The following is a 20,553-nucleotide window of genomic DNA, read 5'->3' as shown; positions in this document are numbered from 1 at the left end:
TTCTTTCCTTAACTAACTCTAAATAAGAATAGATTGAAATGATGCTTTAAAATGAAACCTTTATCAAATTTAATAGGCATCAACAATCACATTATAAAATTTGGTGTTAAAGGTGCTAATAATTGGAACGCATTGCTTACTTATAAGGAGGTTTTGCAGCATTGAGGCATATAGTCTGGTAAACATAAATATACACTCATATATATGTGTGTGTAGTTATATATGCAGGGACAAGGACGAGGAAACCATTCCGTGGAGCATAAGGGCAAAAGCTCCCATGATCTTGATTTTAAGTATGAATACAGACCGTGAAAGCAGGGCCCCACAATCTTTCTGACTTTTTGGGGTTTAAAGGAGAAGAAAAGGTAAAAACTAAGAAGGTGTTATCAGAAAGTTCTTATCTGAAAGTCTGTGTCGGGAGAGAGGATGCCTACGTGCCACCTCCACCCCTTTTAAAGATGGGCGATTGTGGATTTTTTGCACTTTGCGTGGCACTTTGTGTGGGCCATTGTGAATGCACTCTATAATCTTTTTTAGGCTTTTCTTCTTCTTCGGTATATTTTTATTGCATTCAGTATAAAAAAGTATCAGAAAACCAGAGAGTAGGCAATCTTAAAGTCATTTAACAGAGTAAGTGTTCTGGATGACAAGTTGGAAGGGCATAGGCCTTGGATCCTCTGTGATAGTTCTGCAAATATGTTCATTAAGCATTAACTATTATTAATAATTAGTTTTTTTTTAGCAAACAATCCTGATACCTTATCCTTGTATACCATGATGGTGATAGCAAGATGCTAGCAATAGGAAAAAACATGAATATGGTGTCTAAGGAAACGTGAATGAATACATGATATAAATTAGAATTCTCTCAACACATACAAGTTTCTCTCAAGCAGAACATCAAAGAGAGAATGAAGTGGACTGTAATCTACTTACTAAAATTGCATAACATAGATTAGTTGGAACTCTTGTGCCATAACCTTGCCTTTTACATATCAGTAATTCCATTAAAAACCTGATTTTCTATTTAAAAATAACCCTGGATTTGAGTTTAGAAAGTTTAGAAATGTTATGTCTTAGGGACTTTATATTGCAAATTATTGTTATAATTATCATTACAATGCTGAAAAATAAAATGGAGCTGGTACATTGACAAAACATCAATATTTGAACCTTGGATCTTCCTCAATTACATAACAGGTTATAGTGGCTACAATTTTGCAGGCCTCTTTTTTCTTTACATAATTTTACTTCAGTTGCACGTTACCCCAATACTTCTACTCTATTCCATCTAATCTCAATGTGAGAGTATAGACAGCTATTTTTTGAACGTGTATGGTTAGTGTGGACGGTGCTAGCTTTTTCTACTTCTACACTCTATAAAAAGTATATATCTTGTTCATATATGTTTTCCCCATGTTTGCATGGGTTTCCTCCAGCTAGGGTTGCCACCTATCCAGTTTTGACCCGGACAGCCTGGTTTTTGGATGGACTGTCCAGGACAAAACTGGCTGCCCATTTTTCCAATTTAGGAAATCCGTCAGCCAATCGCTGATCGCCCCCTTGCATTCTTACCTCCTAATGTCTCCTAGTCCTGCCCCCATGATGTCACCATCCACCCCCCTTCCCTTGTCCAGAGTTGCAGAAGCAGAAAGGCGCCAACTCTACCTCTAACACTCCAAAACCTTGTAATACACTGATGTGTGATGTCCACTGTATTGTTTTTGCAAAAAAGTGCAATATTGATGGCCTCACATTTTCATGCTCCTTAATAAAATAGTTTTGTAGATTATTATAACAAAACAGGGTTTGAAGACACCAAATGCCAGTATGGTTAGTTTGCTATCATTATTATATTGTTATGGTCCTCCTGGTTTATGGGAATTTCTTAACTATATTTGTAAAGTGTCATGGCCTACCACATATGGGAGGGCACTAAGGTACATTTGAGGTGGTTGCCAGATCAGAGCAAGGCCATAAAAAAATAGTGTTGATGGCTGATAAGATTTGCAAGTTTATTAATACTGGTGTCTTAGGTTTGATTCCAGACAAGAATCTAAAGTTCATGATAAAATTTACCATATTGAATGTGTATGTAATGATTCCATGGTGTTTTACAGAGATTTACAGAGATTACTCATCATTTACATCCATCCCTGGCCTTGTGTATGTTAGCACTTTATAAAAATGTGATAATATAAATGGGGTTGCAAGAGGTAAATAGATTTGGGAATGGGTAGTAAAATAAAGGGGTGCATAAGTAGTCACCAGTAAGGCTAATGCCATACTGAGCATATTCTAGAAAAACACTTGCCAAGAATATGCTCCATACACTAAAAAATGCCCCTACATGTGCCCGCGCCTGAATGAAAGGAATATGCTCGGGTGCAGGCACATGTCACATTTTTTGTCAAATATCAGCTACATGTGCCTGCACCCGAGCTTATTCCATTCATTCAGGTGCAAGCACAAGCTAGGCCGAATTTACAGTAGCGAGGTGTATAATTGTTTTTCGGCTTGCAAAGAATACGCTCCGGGCGGCATTAGCCTAAAGGTTTATGAAGGCATACGTCACTGAGAGTAGTGAAGACAACAATGAGAAGATAAACCCCTTTATGCTATAAAGCCATGCTCACTAACCAGCCTATGCATACTCCGAGCCCTCGCAATCTGTCTAGATTACATTGTAGAGTCCCTAAGTTATAATAACATTTGCTAATTTTGACAGCTTTATTTGTTACCTGCACTGGTGTCATGATTTGTATTCACATGCACTACTGTGCAGCTTACAAGGATCATTGGACAGCTGAGGTCTGGGGAGCTGAGGAGGCCAACAAGCAGGTGATATAACTCTAAATGAATATGATTCAAGAAAGTGTTATACGTTTACTATGGTCCAGTGAATTCTTTGTAAACTGGTGAAGAATATTTATTTAAATAAAAATGATTCTAAAACCTGTAACAGGCAGTAGACTATCCAAGATATGCAACAGTTGGTGGGCAGATAAGAGAATGACATGGATTGCGGTGTTGTTTTAAACATTATTTATAGATGTGCAGAATTTATGCATAAACATGCCATATGTAATTGAAAGTATTTTGGACTTCTTCGGAACTTGCAAATAATTCTGGAAAAATATAATTTACACAATATCAATATTTGTGAAGCTTGAATTTTTCCTTATAAAATAGAGTTTAGAATATTTGCTCTTTATGCTCTTTGGCAAGTGAGCAGCATTTGCACAGAACAGCGGTAGGCGGGTTGGAAGCTAATTAAACTATCCCATTGCTTGGGAAATTTCCCTTCCATCTGCTGCTTCAGGAGTAATCCTCACTCTCTTTCTGATAAAATTCACATTGCACAGGTTTAACAATTACCGGTCCTCTGTTTATCTTTTGGGGGTCAACAATACTTACATCAGCTAAGTAGTAGAGCAGCTAATGTAATTAGCCTTTGTAATTAGCTTCTATGCAAATATTATGTAAATTAATATTGCTGTTATGGGCATTTCTAGCATTCGTTTGTATTCAGCAAGTTCTAGATAATTTGCGTGTGATTAGAAACCCACATATACAGGTATAGGACCTGTTAGCCAGAATGCTTGGAATTTGTATCGCTATACCTTAAGCCTGCTAAAAAATAATTCAAATATTAAAAAAATATGATTGTTTGCCTCCAGTTATAGGATTAATTATATCCTTATTTTATCAAATAATATAATGAGGATATAATTAATATTAAAATTAGAATTGTTTGATTAAAATTGTCTATAGGAGAAGGCCTTCCTGTAACTTGGATCTTTCTGGATAACAGGTTTCCAGATAACTAATACCATACCTGTATCTCTATGTAAATTATATATAGTTATAAAATGAATTTATGCACAACATTCCTTCTCTACTGTTTATTTTCATTTATACATTACAAAGTGAGCTGACAACTGTTGAGGCATTTTCTGTTCCCCATAATCCCTCACCATCTGTTAAGAGCACTATTGGCACTGTTTTATGGGAGTCACATAATTCTAAAGCCAGGGCAAAGAGTATGGCAGCTCACACATATGTTATATAAGTACAGATATACAGAGGTACCAGAGGTAAAAAGCTTGCTCTAATTCCTTCATTATTAAACTATTATACTGCTTAATGACCAATAATAGCTGCAGCTGAAACATATACAATTGACATTCAGAACACTTTATAAATAGGACAAAGTTCTATATATAATATCAGTCTGACATTTTCTCATATGGATATTTTTTGGTGGAATATAGTATAATACAGATGTTGAATCGAGTGTGATCTGTCTGTTTTTACAGATCTTTCCATAATTTTGATTGCCACACTTTGTCTACTAAAAGTAATTTAAACATTAAATAAATCCAATAGTTTTGCCTCCAATTTAGACGCTACATAGAATGCAATCAGCTACACCTTTTATTTACATGTAACTACTCCCCTTTTTGAAAATGGGACACTAGGGGGCACATTTATCAAAGTATAAGTTCGATAAAATTCGGATTAAATAGGATAATTTCTGATGATCGGAAATGTCACGAAAATGCTTACGAAAAAATTGCGATAGTCATGATAATATTGTAATGGCGATCCGAAAGTCACAAAAATTATCTGAACGATTGTAAATGGTGGGAAAACCTTTCTGACTTTGATCCTTCTGTGCATGATTTTGGAAGCCTCTCATAGGACTCAATGGCTCTGCAGCTTCAACCTGGCCCAATGAAAGTCTCCCATAGGGCTCAATGGCACTCTGCAGCTCCAACCTGGCCCAAGGAAAGTCTCCCATAGGGCTCAATGGCACTCTGCAGCTCCAACCTGGCCCAAGGAAAGTCTCCCATAGGGCTCAATGGCACTCTGCAGCTCCAACCTGGCCCAAGGAAAGTCTCCCATAGGGCTCAATGGCACTCTGCAGCTCCAACCCGGCCCAAGGAAAGTCTCCCATAGGGCTCAATGGCACTCTGCAGCTCCAACCTGGCCCAAGGAAAGTCTCCCATAGGGCTCAATGGCACTCTGCAGCTCCAACCTGGCCCAAGGAAAGTCTCCCATAGGGCTCAATGGCACTCTGCAGCTCCAACCCGGCCCAAGGAAAGTCTCCCATAGGACTCAATGGCACTCTGCAGCTCCAACCTGGCCCAAGGAAAGTCTCCCATAGGGCTCAATGGCACTCTGCAGCTCCAACCTGGCCCAAGGAAAGTCTCCCATAGAACTCAATGGCACTCTGCAGCTCCAACCTGGCCCAAGGAAAGTCTCCCATAGGGCTCAATGGCACTCTGCAGCTCCAACCTGGCCCAAGGAAAGTCTCCCATATGGCTCAATGGCACTCTGCAGCTCCAACCCGGCCCAAGGAAAGTCACGATACCGAAGCTTGAATGAATCCAAAACTTTCTTACTCGTTGCGACAAATACGATATTGTAGCACAAATTGTCACAAAGTAAGGAAAAGTCGTGCAAATTAACGGAAAAGTCGCAAAACTATACAAATTTTTTTTATTTGGAATCAATTGTACTTAGAAAAATGTACCCAAGGAGGGTATAACAAAGTGTCTGTGGTAAACGTGAAAGATCAACATGCGTTAATTGGCAAACGCCAGCCATTATTCAATTACCTATCCCAGGAGCAGAGACAAGGAGTAATAATGATGTGTTAAGAATTAAGAATATGCAGTACTTCTTTTACCACTATGTTATGCTATCTTGCAGTCAAATCAGCATTTTGTGTTTATTTCAAGCACTGCATTAGGAACGATTAGAGCATGGCTTTAGTGCTACTTGCAGAACTTAGTTTTATTGCAGCGCATTCCATCTGTTTTCTTCTGATAACAATAAAAGCTTTAAGCAAGAGATAAATTGCTAATGGTTATAGCTGAGAACATGAACAGCTTGATTTAGAAATGTCAAATTTGCACCCTATAGCTGTTTTTCATTACTTCTTACAGCACCTGCTCCTAGCCATTGCCAGCTGGCTGAGGATTCTGGGAGTTTAGTGGGAGTTGTGGTTCCCTGCTGTTGGTGGCTCATATCTCCTTCAAATGATTTACCTTTTCTTGTTCCTAAAATGTAAATAAATATAACTGGCAAAAGATCATTCAGGCTTTTTGTACTTCACTCTGAGGCAGAAAGGAACTGTAATGTGAAATGGAGGATAAATGCCAAGAAAGGCCTGGAATAAATCAGTTAATAGTAATCTCTGTTGTTTAAATCACTGAGCCTTTGGTTATAGGGACAGGATTATTTTGTAATCATTTAAAACTGGGACACTTTGCAGGACTGTGAACTAGCACACTTATGGTCTGATGGACTGTGAACTGTGCTTGTTCCTAGGCTGTAAGTATGAAATAGTTATTTTTTTTATTAACATATATTAAAAAGTGCCAAAATATTCTGCAGTGCTTTACAATAAATGGGTGCATACACTGAACCTACAAGATTACATACAAAAACAACCAATAACTGATAGCAGTGGTAAAAAGGGACCTGCTCAAAATAACTTCCAGTCTAAGAAGAGGAGGAGTTGAGAGACTAGGGGCGCATTTATAAAAATGCTCATTTAAAAATACGAGTGAGTGTTTGTTTTTCAACCTCACTTAAAAACATTGGAACACTGTCATTCTTTCTCTAGCGTGCAAGTATACACGGCTGAGAATATTATGTTGTTTTGTTCTTTGTAGTGATCGATGAGGGTAAGCCCTTCTAATGAAATGTATTTTAACAGATCTTTTGAACATAGAAAGACTGGGAGAAAGTCAGACAGAATGGGAAAGAGAATCTCAGGAAAGGGGTGCAGTCTTTCATGAAAATATCTAAAGAGGTAATGAGTGGGGAGTAGGTCAGTAGAGGGGTATAACAAGCAGTTGTTAAGTACCTGGAGTTAAGTAGTAGTAGCATTTTCAATTTTATTCTGAAAGGTAGTTGAAACCTGCGCAGGGATTGGCAGAGTGGCACGGCAGAGTAGGAGTGGTTGCTGAGGTGTATGAGCCTGGCAGCAGTATTCATTATGGATAGGGGAGCTGACAGTCTTTGGAGGGGAAGTTACATGGGGAGAGAGTTACAGTAGTCAATCTGACATATGCAAAGAAATGTAAATTATTTTATATTGGAAATATTCTTTAAGGACATAGGGGTGCTGCTGCCATGAGCCGAGATGAGAAAAAAGCCAAAATGCTGATTTTTTTTTTAAATCAGAATTTGGGCTCCACCTTTTTTTTTTTACAAGGGGTCAGCATCTGAAAGGCCACCTCAAGGTGGCAAGGACCCCTGGAATGCCATCGAGTGACATGATTTAGTAAGTGACTGGATATAAGGAGGAAAGAGCAGGGCAGAATCAAGGATAACCTCAAGGCATCGGGCCTGGGGGATGGGTAATAATGTTGTTAGACACATCTGTGATGTTATGTGTGTTGGATTGTGTCTAACAGGGGTTCAATTTAAGGCCTTGAGACATCTAAGTAGAGGTAGCAGATAAGCACGAAGAGACATAATTTAGGAGCGCTGAGTTGCGATCAGAAGAGATTTGAGTATCATCAGAATAGAGGTGGTATTAGAAACTATATGAGTTGATTAGCTTGCCTAGGGTGGACTGTTTTGGAGAAAATAATAAGAGGCCTAGGACAGATCCTTTAGCAACCCCAACAGAAAAGATAAGGGAGAAAATGATACTCTGTTATGGAGACACTGAAAGAGTGATTTGGAGGAGAACAGAGTGAATAACAGTATATTACAATAAGTTTTAGGCTTGTTGGACAGGGGACATTTTGAGCTATGGTCTATAATCACTAACATCTGCCAGAAAACAATGTAAAAAACACTTGTCCGTCTGTCACATCTCATAATGGAAAGTGTCCTGACTGATGCAAAAAGAGTGGGGAAAGGCAGACCTCTGCACAAGAATGCTTGAGTGGTTTTGTAAGGACAGGAAGATTTGTCTGCCACTGACCGCTGCTGCCGACAATATGAACTGTGTGGCATGAGCCAAGACATCATTTCATTTTGGATACTTTAAAACAAGAAAACCCAATCAGCTGCCCATAATCTGTTCTTCCAGTCTCAGACCACATTATAGCTGAGGCCTCAGGTTGTACCTGTCCCTGGTTCAGCTTATATTAATGATGCATTCTTTTTGACTGTTTAAATACTGACTATAACATTCTATGGAAAACAGGAGATTAGTAAAAGAAAGAATGAAATCTTTATTCTCATACACTTGTCTTCTGTCTTCGTCATATTAGCTTTTCTTACTATGCTCATTCATGGGGCTTCTTTCCAGGAAATTTGGTGTATTCCAGGAAGCTGCAGAAGTTTCCCTTTTTCTTACAGACTCTGCCGGAAAACGTTTTCATATATAGTAGAACACATCTTCCGTATTAAACAAGTTGTTTTTTTATGGCTGCAGCCGAACAACATTATCCCGTTCTGACTAAACGAATACGGTTCCATAATTTTCTTTAATAGCTAATGCATTTTCTGGCCTGCACTTTGTATAAAAGTTTGATGCAGTATTGACACGTAAAGCAAAAGGAATCATAAATCACTGGAATCTTCTGCTGCAGATTGGGCTGCTCCTCACCAGAGCTTTACACCACACAACTCTGTCTCTGTGTTACACATATTTCACAGTCCTACCATCTGGAAAGTGACAGTTTCGGATGGAATAATTCCAAGAATAACTCCTTGAAATCGACACACAATAATATATGCTTTCTTTTACATCCCCAATAATAACTTAATGAACGAATTTACTGCTAGACAACACGCCCATCTGCTAATATAGCCAAAATGAAACCTGATGCTTTTTTTTCTTTTCCTCTTTCTAGTTGTTTTTTCCTATTGTAAAAAGATATCTTGTTAGTAAGTATCCATAGCACGTTCCTGTCAGTTGGCAAGCACAGCTACTATAATGATATCTGAAAAGAGAGGATATTTTTTTCCCTGGGACCTCAGTTTCACAGGGGATTCCTTTGACAGGAAGAACAAGTACAAATGATTTCTATTTATCTTGTTAAATATTTTATATATTCAAGATGCAGCCTTCCACCTAATACTGAACTGGGTTTTTAGTGTTGGATGGTACATATTTTTTCTTAGGTTGGGACATGGCCATAGCCCCCTCATTAGGTCCCCTGATTATCAAGTATGGTTGATCGCTGTGATAGATAATGGTTCTGATTATAGCAGTGCTAGATTTATAAGGCACCACCATCAGTAATTGCAGGTGAGTTGTTCTCAGCTACATATTTAGACAGCAGTTGACATGTATGGTTGCTCTACCAGTAGTAGAGGAGATGTATGTGCATATCATATCATCTTGCATAATCAATATCTTCAGAAGCTTTTCTTGGTACAAAAGAGTTCTGGGACACAGGCTCAAAACAGTGCACAATATACCCCATGCATGCATATGGTACATCTTGCCATCACTTTGCAGGAGTTTTTCTTTCCTTTCTGCTTTGTTTCTCTCCATTATATATATATATATATATATTTTTTTTTTTTTTTTTTTCAAACATTTGTCCATATCTACTCTCCTCAAATTTGAATCTCTACTATTTTTTTTTCTTTTATTTAGATCCAGTATCACATATCTAATCCTTCTGTCCATATCAACTATTCTCTTACACCCCCTTTCTATTTAATTATCATCTTCTCTCCCCATTCTCCCATTCTCTCTACTTTTCCTTCTGAAGTATTTTTCTCCCCCAGCCAGGGTCAGACTGGCCTACCAGGATAAAAGGAAAAATCTGAGTGGGCCCTGAACAGTGATAGGTGCGGGTGAAGCAGGAGTGAGGAGGGTTAGTGGCTGGGTGATGGGCCCTTAGGTGGCTGGCCCTTGAGTTGGGGTATCCGAGGGGCCCCAGTAACTCCAATCTGACTCTGACCCCCAACTCTTATCATTGAGAAAATATAGGCTTATGGGTGATAGCCCATAAGTTGATCCAGGGACCGGTCCAATTTCCATCGTGGAGTCAGGAAGGAATTTTTATATAGGCATTAGGGTTGAACTTTATGGATGTATGTCTTTTTTCTACCTAACTGACTACTGTCCTCCTTCCCCTTTCCTATATACTTTATATTTATTTCACTTATTACATGGGTAGCAGCTAACTGTGTCTTGCGTACAAATAGGCAGCTACAGTATGCCACCATAAACATTAACCTTTTCCTTAACTAAAAGCTAGGGTTTTCACAGCACAAGATTAGAGAGGAGGGTAGAGTAGATGTTTAATCTAAAGGTAGTAGTATGCAGTATGCGCCAAACTGTCATTATTCTTGCCACAGCGATTAATGTGATCAGATTTTTAAAAATCTTGGCGACTAATCGCCCAGTCTGTGTTCACCCTAAGAGTTTCCAGGAGAATAATACATAATTTACATTCGATTAGAAGGTGTGCTGTAGTGTATATAATGTGTATCTTACTTCAGAATGGATTACAGTCTGTAAATCAATATTTATATGTTATGGAAGCTGTGTGAGCAGATTTTGTGTACGTAGCAATCCATGTGGGTAAATGTCTCTGTAGATATAAATCAGTTTCCCATCTAGATTTGGATCAGTTTCGCTGTATGTGACTCACTTGTTTATTAGTCTTCAACTCTTGGGGAGAATACTGATGAATAACCCCATGGTGTCTCAAATTCCCAGTGGAAGCTCTGCTCTCTAACAGAGACCAGAACATGCCTTCAGTAAATCACAAAGAAATTTAGAGCAACAGATTTAGTCAAATCACCAGTTTATTTTAAAGACACAAAGAGCGTGGAATAGACTGGAGCCATAGATGAGTGTGCTGACTGCTGTGCTATCTTACAGCATTGAAACAGTAGTGGAATATTATTTTCTAGGCATACAGACACAGAAAATATGCTTCCCTGTCAACTGTACAGATTGTTATTATTTTTAAGACTTAACTCATAAGTATTATCCTGACATAAAACACATTATCATTTTTGGGCAACTGGGTGTACACAGAAGTGAAGTAAAATACAAAATTCATGTTACAATAGACATACATGATGATCAGCTTAATTTTTATGATTGTTGCTTTATGTAAGTGGTACATTTGCTGGTCATTAGCTACTGCCTCTACAGAGCTTTGCTTTGTCCATTCAGAGACACGATATTTGGCTCTGCCAAAAAAGTTTGATGATTTCCAGTCAGGTTTCCTAAGAACAGACACGTTTAAACTTTGCCAAGCGGTTCATATGCTTTAGGAATTATTACCACATTTGTAGCAGGAAAGAATCAGCATATATTTGGTTTTATTGAAAAATCTTTTCCTTAGCAAGACATTAATATGCTATTTTCCTATGGGTTGTCTCAACACACTGCTAATTAAGAATAGGAAAATATCACTGCCTGCAGTGGTCCTACATATTCTCTAACTGATGATATTGTCATTGTCAGCCTGGCACACTGACTAAGGCATCGTAATGGGTTATATTTTAGGGGTTTGGCTATTTGGAGGTACAAAAAATTATAGCAACCTAAAACATGATATGGCTACATGATCCTGATAGGCAACAATAGACAAAGTCATTTTTTTTTTAAATATAACTAAATAATACCCTGTATTTTAAAAGAACATAACTTAAGCCAAATGTTTAACAATCACAAACATGTTATTATATAAATGTCTTTCTTTGTGTTAAAAAAATACTATACCCACCCCCCTCCCGTCTACCCCCTGTTTAGACCTGACTGTAGGACCTTGGAAGTAGCTCCAAATGTCATGGTATATTTTATTATACTATATTTTTAATTGCTTTTAAAAGTGTTTTTAAAGTGTTTTTGCTCCCAACCTCCAAGCTCTGAGTGTCAAGATGTAGAAGGACATCTGTATCAGCAGGTCTTGTTTGTTCATAAGTTTTAGAAGTTACTCTATTGCATGGCTCTGGAATGTTTTATCTACTGTATAACCATAAAGATTAAGAGTAGAAGTGGAAAGATGCAGACTAGGTCCTTCCCCCAGTACTATGCTAAGGCATCCAGTTCCTCCTCCTTGGAAAATGGGTACCATGTATAAAAACACGTAACTTTTGAATTCTTAAAAGTTGCCATGAGTTCTACTGTCAAGATTCTCTGTTGTGGGATTATGTTGTTGAATAGGTTTATGATTCAGCTCCCATTCTCTGGAATCTAAGGGTACCAGAGACAGGAAACCTGCTATTTGAATTTCTTTCAGCAAAGTGGCACTGATGCTGATATGCTCTCTGCCATTAGCTTTATAGACTCTTCATCTAAAATTTATATACAGGTTTCTTAAGCTTTTAAGACTGCATTTATTTTAAGGAGAACTAAAGCCTAACTAAAGAAATAGGGCAGAAATGCTGTACATTATGTTTTAGAGTTCTGTACCAGCCCAAGGCAACCACAGCCCTTTAGCAGGGAAGATCTGTGCCCCCAAAGATGCCCCAGTAGCCCCCCATCTTCTTTTCTGCTGATTCACTGTACATGCTCTGTGCTGCTGTCACTTACTGAGCTTAGGGACCAACTCACAATATACTGTATATATAGAATATAAATGTCATTATATAAGGCTGATTAGTAGTTCTTACAGATAATTGCTACAAGGGAAAGATCAGCCATCAGCCAATTAATGGACAGAGTTCTGTCTTTTACTCCCACACTTCTTCATGTTACGGTTAGAGCTGCATTAGGAAAGGATGTAAAGGGGCAATATTTACTGATATATATATATTACAGTTTGGTAAGATTCTTTAATGGGTCACTTAACATAATATAAACTATCTGTTGGTTAAGTATTCATTCTGGGGGTAAAGTTTTCCTTAAAGGAGTGAATAAGTGTTCCAGATGAGAACAAGACATTTTAGATGGAATGTCTGCATGCTTTTGCCTAAAAATGTGTCTAGCTACTTTTGGCCATACAGTGTATCAGACCAACCCTGTGACTGGGTATATATGAACTGATCCACTATATTCAAAAACAAACAATCTGGAAAAAACAAAACAGAGAAAGTGTTGTTTATAATGAATGGGTGGATGTAAATGCTAACATGAGATTCATCTTGGATGCTAAGAAGTTAAATATAAAATAAAAGCCAGGTTTAAAACGGGTTATGTAATAAGAAGCAATAAGTTTGCCCAGGAGATAGTGGGTGCTAAGTAATAAAGTAATTGGGTGCTCCCACCAAGGTATTACAAGTTGCACCTTTACAAACACTGCCACTACTACATTTAGCCATAAGTATATATTGTTATTCCTCACACAGCAGATCAGATATCATGTCCGTATGCATATTTTAACCATAGCTGCATTGTCCCAGGAATTTCAGAGCACAAACACCCAATATCTACATTTTCGTAAAAATATAACATACATACTATATGAAAAAAAGGGAAAAGCAATGCAATAAAATACAGGAACAGTTCAATCCTCAAAAGGGAGCAGTAGACTATTGCAGTCTGAGCACTGGTAATGGAGGAAACCATCCCAGAGCAGTCACACTTCACATGCCCTGTACAAACTAAAGACATATTATGTTTATCAATGTTTATCAAAGATGGCAACCCTCTGGAACAGAGTATAGGAAGATTTATTGTCAGTTGCACACTAGAAGTAATGATGCATTTTTCCATACATTCACAGCAGTACATTGTCACTTAGAAGCAACACAGAAATATATTCAAAGGCAGTTGCATTTACGTCAGTGCACTCTGATTCCTGATGGAATTGTTTTTCTTCAAGTGTCAGGGTTTTACAAACCCTCATATAACTGTATTTGCACAGATTTTATACACACTTTAAGCCCTTTGATGAATTAATTATGACACAGGACATATGGATTATTATTTAATTTTGTAAAGAAATCAGCATAGACCAACCAGCAAGAGCAACGGCAGCTTAAGGGTTACACAGCATCAGTAGGTGCACTTGCACACAATTCATCCATAGAGGCACAACTATACAAAAGTACAAGAAGCATGTTTGGCTTCAAGTACCTTTGAATAAATAGTTTCAATAGGCGCACAATCTTGTGTCTGTTTTAGCATGCCCACATTTGGTTGGCTTTAAACTTCATATTATCTTTAAACCCTAGTTGGCTAAAACAGTATTAAAAAAAAATAAAAACACTGTTAGCCATGCAGAACTTGCTTTCTAACACAACAAACAACATCCAAACAGCATTTGTGAGAGAGCTCAAACTGTGTAATGTAAGGTGAAATGTTGTCCTTTTTGTCTAGATATTTGGGGTGGCGAGGGTTCTGTGCTAATGGCCCTTCAGCTTTTGTGTAACACCACTTTCCAACTATCACAGATTCTGTGCTGTATATCAATGGCTAACCAAAGACAAGTAAAGAATCACACACAACACAGCAAAGGATTATATACTGGCTTTGTTTATTTACTATATATTGAGAATGCTTACTTTACCTATGTATTTTTCCCATAATATCACAAACTAGTGGATTGTAAGGGGCACATTTACTAATCCCCGAATCCGAATCCCGAATGGGAAAAAATCGGATTGGAAACGAAAATACGACTTTATCGTATTTTGCACAACTTTGCACAAATTGTAAAGGCGGAAAAACCAATCCGATTTTTTTGCGATGGCAACGGAAAAGTCGCGGAAAATATACGATAAAGTCGTAACGGCGGCAAAAAAATCGCGGGACATGCGAAAAAGTTGCGACGGCGACGAAAAAGTCACAAAAATACCGATCATTACGAACAAACGGGTTCAGACGCTTTCGGTCCATTCGTGGATTAATAAATCTGCCCCTAAGTGTTGCACTGAGAATTTTGGATGCAGAGCTATTACTCCTGTTGCACGTATAAAGGTTACTTTCTGGAGTCGATACTTGTTATATATGGCAATATGCACAATGATTTCTTTCAAGTATTTAATGTGTAAATACAGGGTGTATCATTTAACAATTGCTTGAAACTGCTAAAGATCAAATACTGTTGCTGTAGATATATTTAATTACATGAGGCTTAAAAGAAAAGATTCAGATATATTTCCTACTGAAACCTGTTGCTGTAAATGGAGATATATTTCAGCAAAATCTATTAATGTCCCTCTGTTCAGACGTGCAGCTCCCAGCACCTGAATTCGACATGCTTGTCTTGTATTTTTTCAGGAACATGATTATTGATTCCCAGACCACCCACCAGTACACATAATTGAAAGAATTTGACCAGTTTTAACTCCCTCACTGTCTTCATATTGATACCTTGGCTGATACAAATGGCCAGAGAATACAGAATGATGATAAGAATGTAACATTTTCTGATACTTCCTTTTCTATTGCTTCATTTTCAATAAAACACTTGCTTTAACATTGCAAAAGGGACAGGCTAGCATCTTCACTGAAAGATATTTTTTATTTGTACTTATTATTCTTTTTATTAATTGCTCCAACACTTCTACACAGTACTTTATTTAGGCTGTTCAGTTGGTGAAATTACTTGGGGGGGGGGGGAGTTGTCAAATGTTAGGCACCCACCTATGATTGTAATCACTTACCTGGTACCTTGGCCAGTAATCCTGGTCATTAAAAATGCACCGGCCCAAGGAGGAGCACCACAGGCCAGTCATCCTCCTCTATTTCTTCATTCATCAATGGCCCCAGGCTGGCACATATGCAGTAGTGTGAAAAAGATGGCTTTTTGCTTAAATGTCAGTTTTTTTTACTCAAATACACATGCTTGGCCTGGAAGAAAAGAAGACAAAGAGCAAGAAGATTGCCTGCTGCTCCAACAGAAGTACTCTGGGCCGGAACAGTTTTCAGCAACAGGAACTCCGGCCCGGGTAAATAAGTGATTATAATCAATAAGAGGTACCTAACTTTTGCATTCCCAGTGACTTCACCTTTCCTTCTCCTTTAAGAAAGAAAAAAGGAAGCCACACATCTTGTTTGCTGTATTACTTACCTGGGTGAAAGTCTCCTACTAGTGATGAGCACATCTGTCCCATTTCGCTTCGCCATAAAATTTGCGAAAAGGCAATAAAATTCCCGAAATGGCGTAAAATTAGTGAAACGCATTTGCAGCGCAATTTTTTTGTCACCCACGTCTTTTTTTCGGCCACTTGAATTTTTTTGACGCGACCCCGCCCAATTTGACACAATCACACCCTTTTTTACGTGACCCCGCCCAATTTGACGTGGCTGTGCTTTTTTGCCGCAACTGTGCTCAATTTGTCGCGCGACAAAACAAATTTCCGCGCAACAAATTTTTCCGCTGCAAATTTTCACTGAAGTTTCGCAAAACAATTCGCCAATGGCAAAATGCAGAAATTCGCTGCAAATCCATGCCTGTTGAAAAAATGTGCTCATCACTATCTCTTACAGTTGAGCCATGGGTAGGGGAAACTTATCTGGTAAGTGGATACTGGGAGATGTAGTTGGTAGCTCATCCTCAGCATAGCCTATACTGTTTCTGATAGAAATGCTTTGAAGCACCTAGTTTTAGTAAAGTTTTAGTTTTAGTAAAGTGTTATAACATCTATGCTTCTGTCATAACTCCTGGTGTTGGGCATCTATAAAAATGCCCAGCTTCCCCTTGCAAATGGTTAGTGATGAGCGAATCTGTCCCGTTTCGCTTTGTCTAAAAATTTGCGAAACGGTGGAAAATTTGCAAAACGTGCTTGTCGCGCAATTTTTTTTGTCGCCCGTGCCCATTTTGAGGCAACCGTGCCCATTTTGCCGCGACCGCTGGCTTTTTTTGCCGCGACCGCGATTTCTTTTTTGAAGTGCAACAAATTTTTCGGTGGTGAATTTTCTCTGAAGTTTCGCAAACCAATGGCGAAATGTGAAAATTCATTGTCAATCTATGCCTGGCGAAAAAATTCGCTGATCACTACAAATGGTATAAGCTTCTTAAAATAATACTATTGCAATGCTCAGAGCTGTGAGAAAATCACATGACATGCTGCCTATGTTTCCTCGTTGTGACCCTCTCTATCAATTTTCTTATTTTAAGTTGTTATTTTCCCTTTAAGCATCATTATGCCTTTACTTCATGCAGCTTTTTTCTGCTTCACCAGACCCCAGCACAGCAAGGTATAAGCTGCATTTAGAAAGCTGACTTCTACACGATGTGAAAACACAGCAAGAATGAGTGGAGTATGACACATGCTATGGGATCACTAAACACTAGATGACTTTCAGACTGGAGCGGCTGCTTTGTGCAATAAATCTCAGCTGTATAGATCATTGTGTAGGAAATGTTCCACAAACACCAGTTGTATCACTTCTTCAATTGCTGTTTAGACCACAGCAGTTCAGCTGAAAAAATGTTAAGCAAACACAGATTTCAGCTCTGTATATTTTGAGAATTCAGCTGTTAGTCTCCCTAATAGGGAGCAGCATCAGGAAAGGCACGTCAGAGTGTGTCCTACACAGTTCTTCTCCTGTCGTCTGCACAGAACAATAAGATGAGAAACGAGTACAAAGTATTGGCAGAGTGAAAACATACCGAGTATTCATAATCCCAGATACCAGCACAAGATATAGGGCCTCAGTGGTTCACATGATTAAAATATTGAAATATATTGCTGCAATTTACCATGTATTTTTACCCACCAACTCTTTTCTTTTGACAAGAATCCCTATATAATTGTGTCTGCTGAAAGTTACATTTGAACCTGTTGCAAAAAGAAAGCTTTCTAATTTATGTGAGCAAAACTTGCACCATTTTATATTATATATTATATTTATAAATGCACTTTCATTACTAATGGGTGTATATTTACTTGCCCTTGAATTGTATGCTTTGCAGTCACTTTGTAGGTCTCTATGAATAGAGGTTTATATTTGCAATGTTACAAATTAGTGATCATATGGGGGTTGATAAAAACTACCATATATGGGGCCCTCTGACAGGCTTAACAGAGCGACACTTGCCTGAAATTCTGGCAGATATTGGTTGGTTATAAACGGATCATTTGGCTTGTGGGTCAAGGGATCTGATCAACCCGATATCTCCCACCTCAAGGTGGGCATATGGGGGAAAGATCTGCTTGTTTGGTGACCTGACAGATCTGTTATTGTTTCGCAACCTTTAAATCTATTAAGTTATTGTACAGTAATTTAAAAATGTATAAATAATAAGTAAAATGAGTGGTGTGTGCCTCATACAGAAGCATTCAATGTAAAAAGTTTGGCCTTATTTATCAAGGTATTTAGGCACAAAATGCTAAAGTTTTATGCTGGAAAATGTTGTGAAGCTAGTAAATATACCTACTCTCTGGGTCTCTGTCTTGGTACCATTGCAACTGATGCAGTAATTGCTGGTGCATATTTGGGATCTATACCCTACCTACTATGACCACCCCATAGTATCATTTGTAGGGCCATTTAACATTCCCGGGGAGACAAGTGCTAGAGCACTATAAGTACAGGAGCGTGGCCCTTGGTGCTTATTTAACAAGCATTTGTGCCTTCAGGTAACGCTACACTCTGCTCATGGCCTGTGCCTACTGTCGCACTTACACTGCTGAATGATGGGCAAGTTAGAGGATGGGTAGGTGGTGGCATACTGGGTTTTGTAACAAAAAATAACCCCTTGCGTGTTTGATTGACACCGAGTCCGAATAAGCAAGCTGATATATAGATTGTTAGCTCTACAGGGCAGGGACCTCGTTCATCTTGTTTCTGACTTATTGCAACTGTACCTTGTATTTATTTGTATTTATTGTTGTACTTTGTATTTATCCATTATCTTTAACCCCCTGTCTGTATTAATGTATTCTACTGTACAGCGCTGCGTACATAAGTAGCACTTTATAAATAAAGATATACATACATATACATACATATGATCACATAAAGCCCCATTAATGAAAATAAATCATTTATTTACACGATAAAGAGAATAGAGCATTCCTTTAGCATCTGCTTTTGGTACCCTACAGATATTGAAATGTTAGGACATGTGCCCAGGAACAAGATTTATTGGCAAAACATTAAATATATCATATAATGAGTTATTACTTAAAGGGGTTGTATTTCCACTAAAAAGGTCATATTTAAGTTATCGCAGTTGAAATTAAAGTAGGTTACACTGGTCGCCTATTGGGATCAGCCAGTGTGCAATTATTGCCTATAGGGCTGCACATGAAAGCACCAAAGACTCATTTGCACAACAGATAAAATAATGGCGTTGAAACTGAAAAAACACATTCAATGAACTAATGTCAAATTTCTTGATTTGCCAAAAAAGGTCTGGAACATTTCACTTTTCTTTAAAAATACGACCCATTGATATAGAAAAACTCATCTCATATACACAGACAGTGTGTTTACATCACTATAAGAATGTGTTTGGCCCATATTAGTGCCATTTTTGCAATATAAAGAATATTTTCTGCAGGGATAGGAAATTATTGGCACACCTGCTGCTACAGAACTGCATCTCCCAGCATTTCTCCACTAGATCTGCTGTATTTACACAACAGCTGGTTTGAAGTCCTCTATTAACTCCTGCTATAACAGAATAAAATGGAAGATTTTCCAGCACTAATGCAACTTGGCTTCTTTTTCTGTTATTAAAGACCACTCCACCATAAGAATTACTGCCAGGAGTTCTATCTCCACAATTTTCTCTTTCAAGCATCACTGCCTGAGATCCTAGATCCCTCGGCCAGTGCAATATAGATGCCAAGCATTACATCAAACACTGTCAGGCCCTACTGTATCTCATTGACATCTTAGCTCCAGCTCTCAAACCATTTAACCTTGCAGCTGAAGATAAGTTTCTTAGTGCTGTATTATCATTTACCATTTTACTTACCTCTGCATTCTTTCACTTCCCAGTGTGACATTTCCTATATGCATCACTCTTGTCTTAATAAAACTCACCGCCAAATTCACAATATGACCCCCAACTCACTCTCCAGCTGTCATCCCAGTTCCCATGCATTCCTTTTATACCACCAAGTCAGTTTCTCAACTTACTCCCTTCATGATCCCATCAGTATGACAGAACTAAAGTAAGACTGTTTTCTTTAAAGTGTGCAATGGTTCATTCCTGGTCAGTGAGCCATATTTTTTAACAAAGCATAGGACAATTTGCAATTGGTTTTAATTTTTTACTATTTGTAGTTTTTCAGTTATCTAGCTTTATGTTCAGCAGCTCTACAGTGTGGAATTTAAGCAGCTATCTGGTTGCTAGGCCTTGTTAATCTTAGCAACCAGGCAATAGTTTAAATGAGAGACTGGAATATAAATAGGAGGAGTCCTGAAAAGAAAGATAAGTTATAAAAAGTAACAATAACAATAAAATTTTAAGCTCACGGAGCAATAATTTTTTAGCTGCCAGGGTCTGTGACCTCCATTTGAAAGCTGGAAAGATGTAGAAGAGTAAGGCAAATAATTACAAAACTATAAAAAAGAAATAATAAAGACAATTTGCAAAGTTGCTAGGAATTCATATCCTTCCACCCCATCTTTAAATTGCTGCACCCAAACAGCTTTTTCATAAACTGCCGCCATTAACTCTCATACATCTGGTTCTCCCCTGCTCTCATACAGATAGAGGAGGTCCTGTATTTCTTCTCCAGGCTAAAAGCCTTTCC

At 38.2% G+C, this 20,553-nt stretch overlaps 1 protein-coding gene across 1 annotated transcript in view; it reads left to right on the top strand.

Annotated features, from left to right (window-relative positions):
* The window catches only part of chsy3 (chondroitin sulfate synthase 3), a 173,868-nt gene that overhangs the window by 69,653 nt on the left and 83,662 nt on the right, over positions 1 to 20,553 (top strand). The window lies entirely within an intron of this gene.

This window comes from Xenopus tropicalis, chromosome 1 (assembly GCF_000004195.4).
Source record: "Xenopus tropicalis strain Nigerian chromosome 1, UCB_Xtro_10.0, whole genome shotgun sequence".
NCBI classification, from domain to species: Eukaryota; Metazoa; Chordata; class Amphibia; order Anura; family Pipidae; genus Xenopus; species Xenopus tropicalis.
This window is presented reverse-complemented; position numbering and strand designations above follow the sequence as displayed.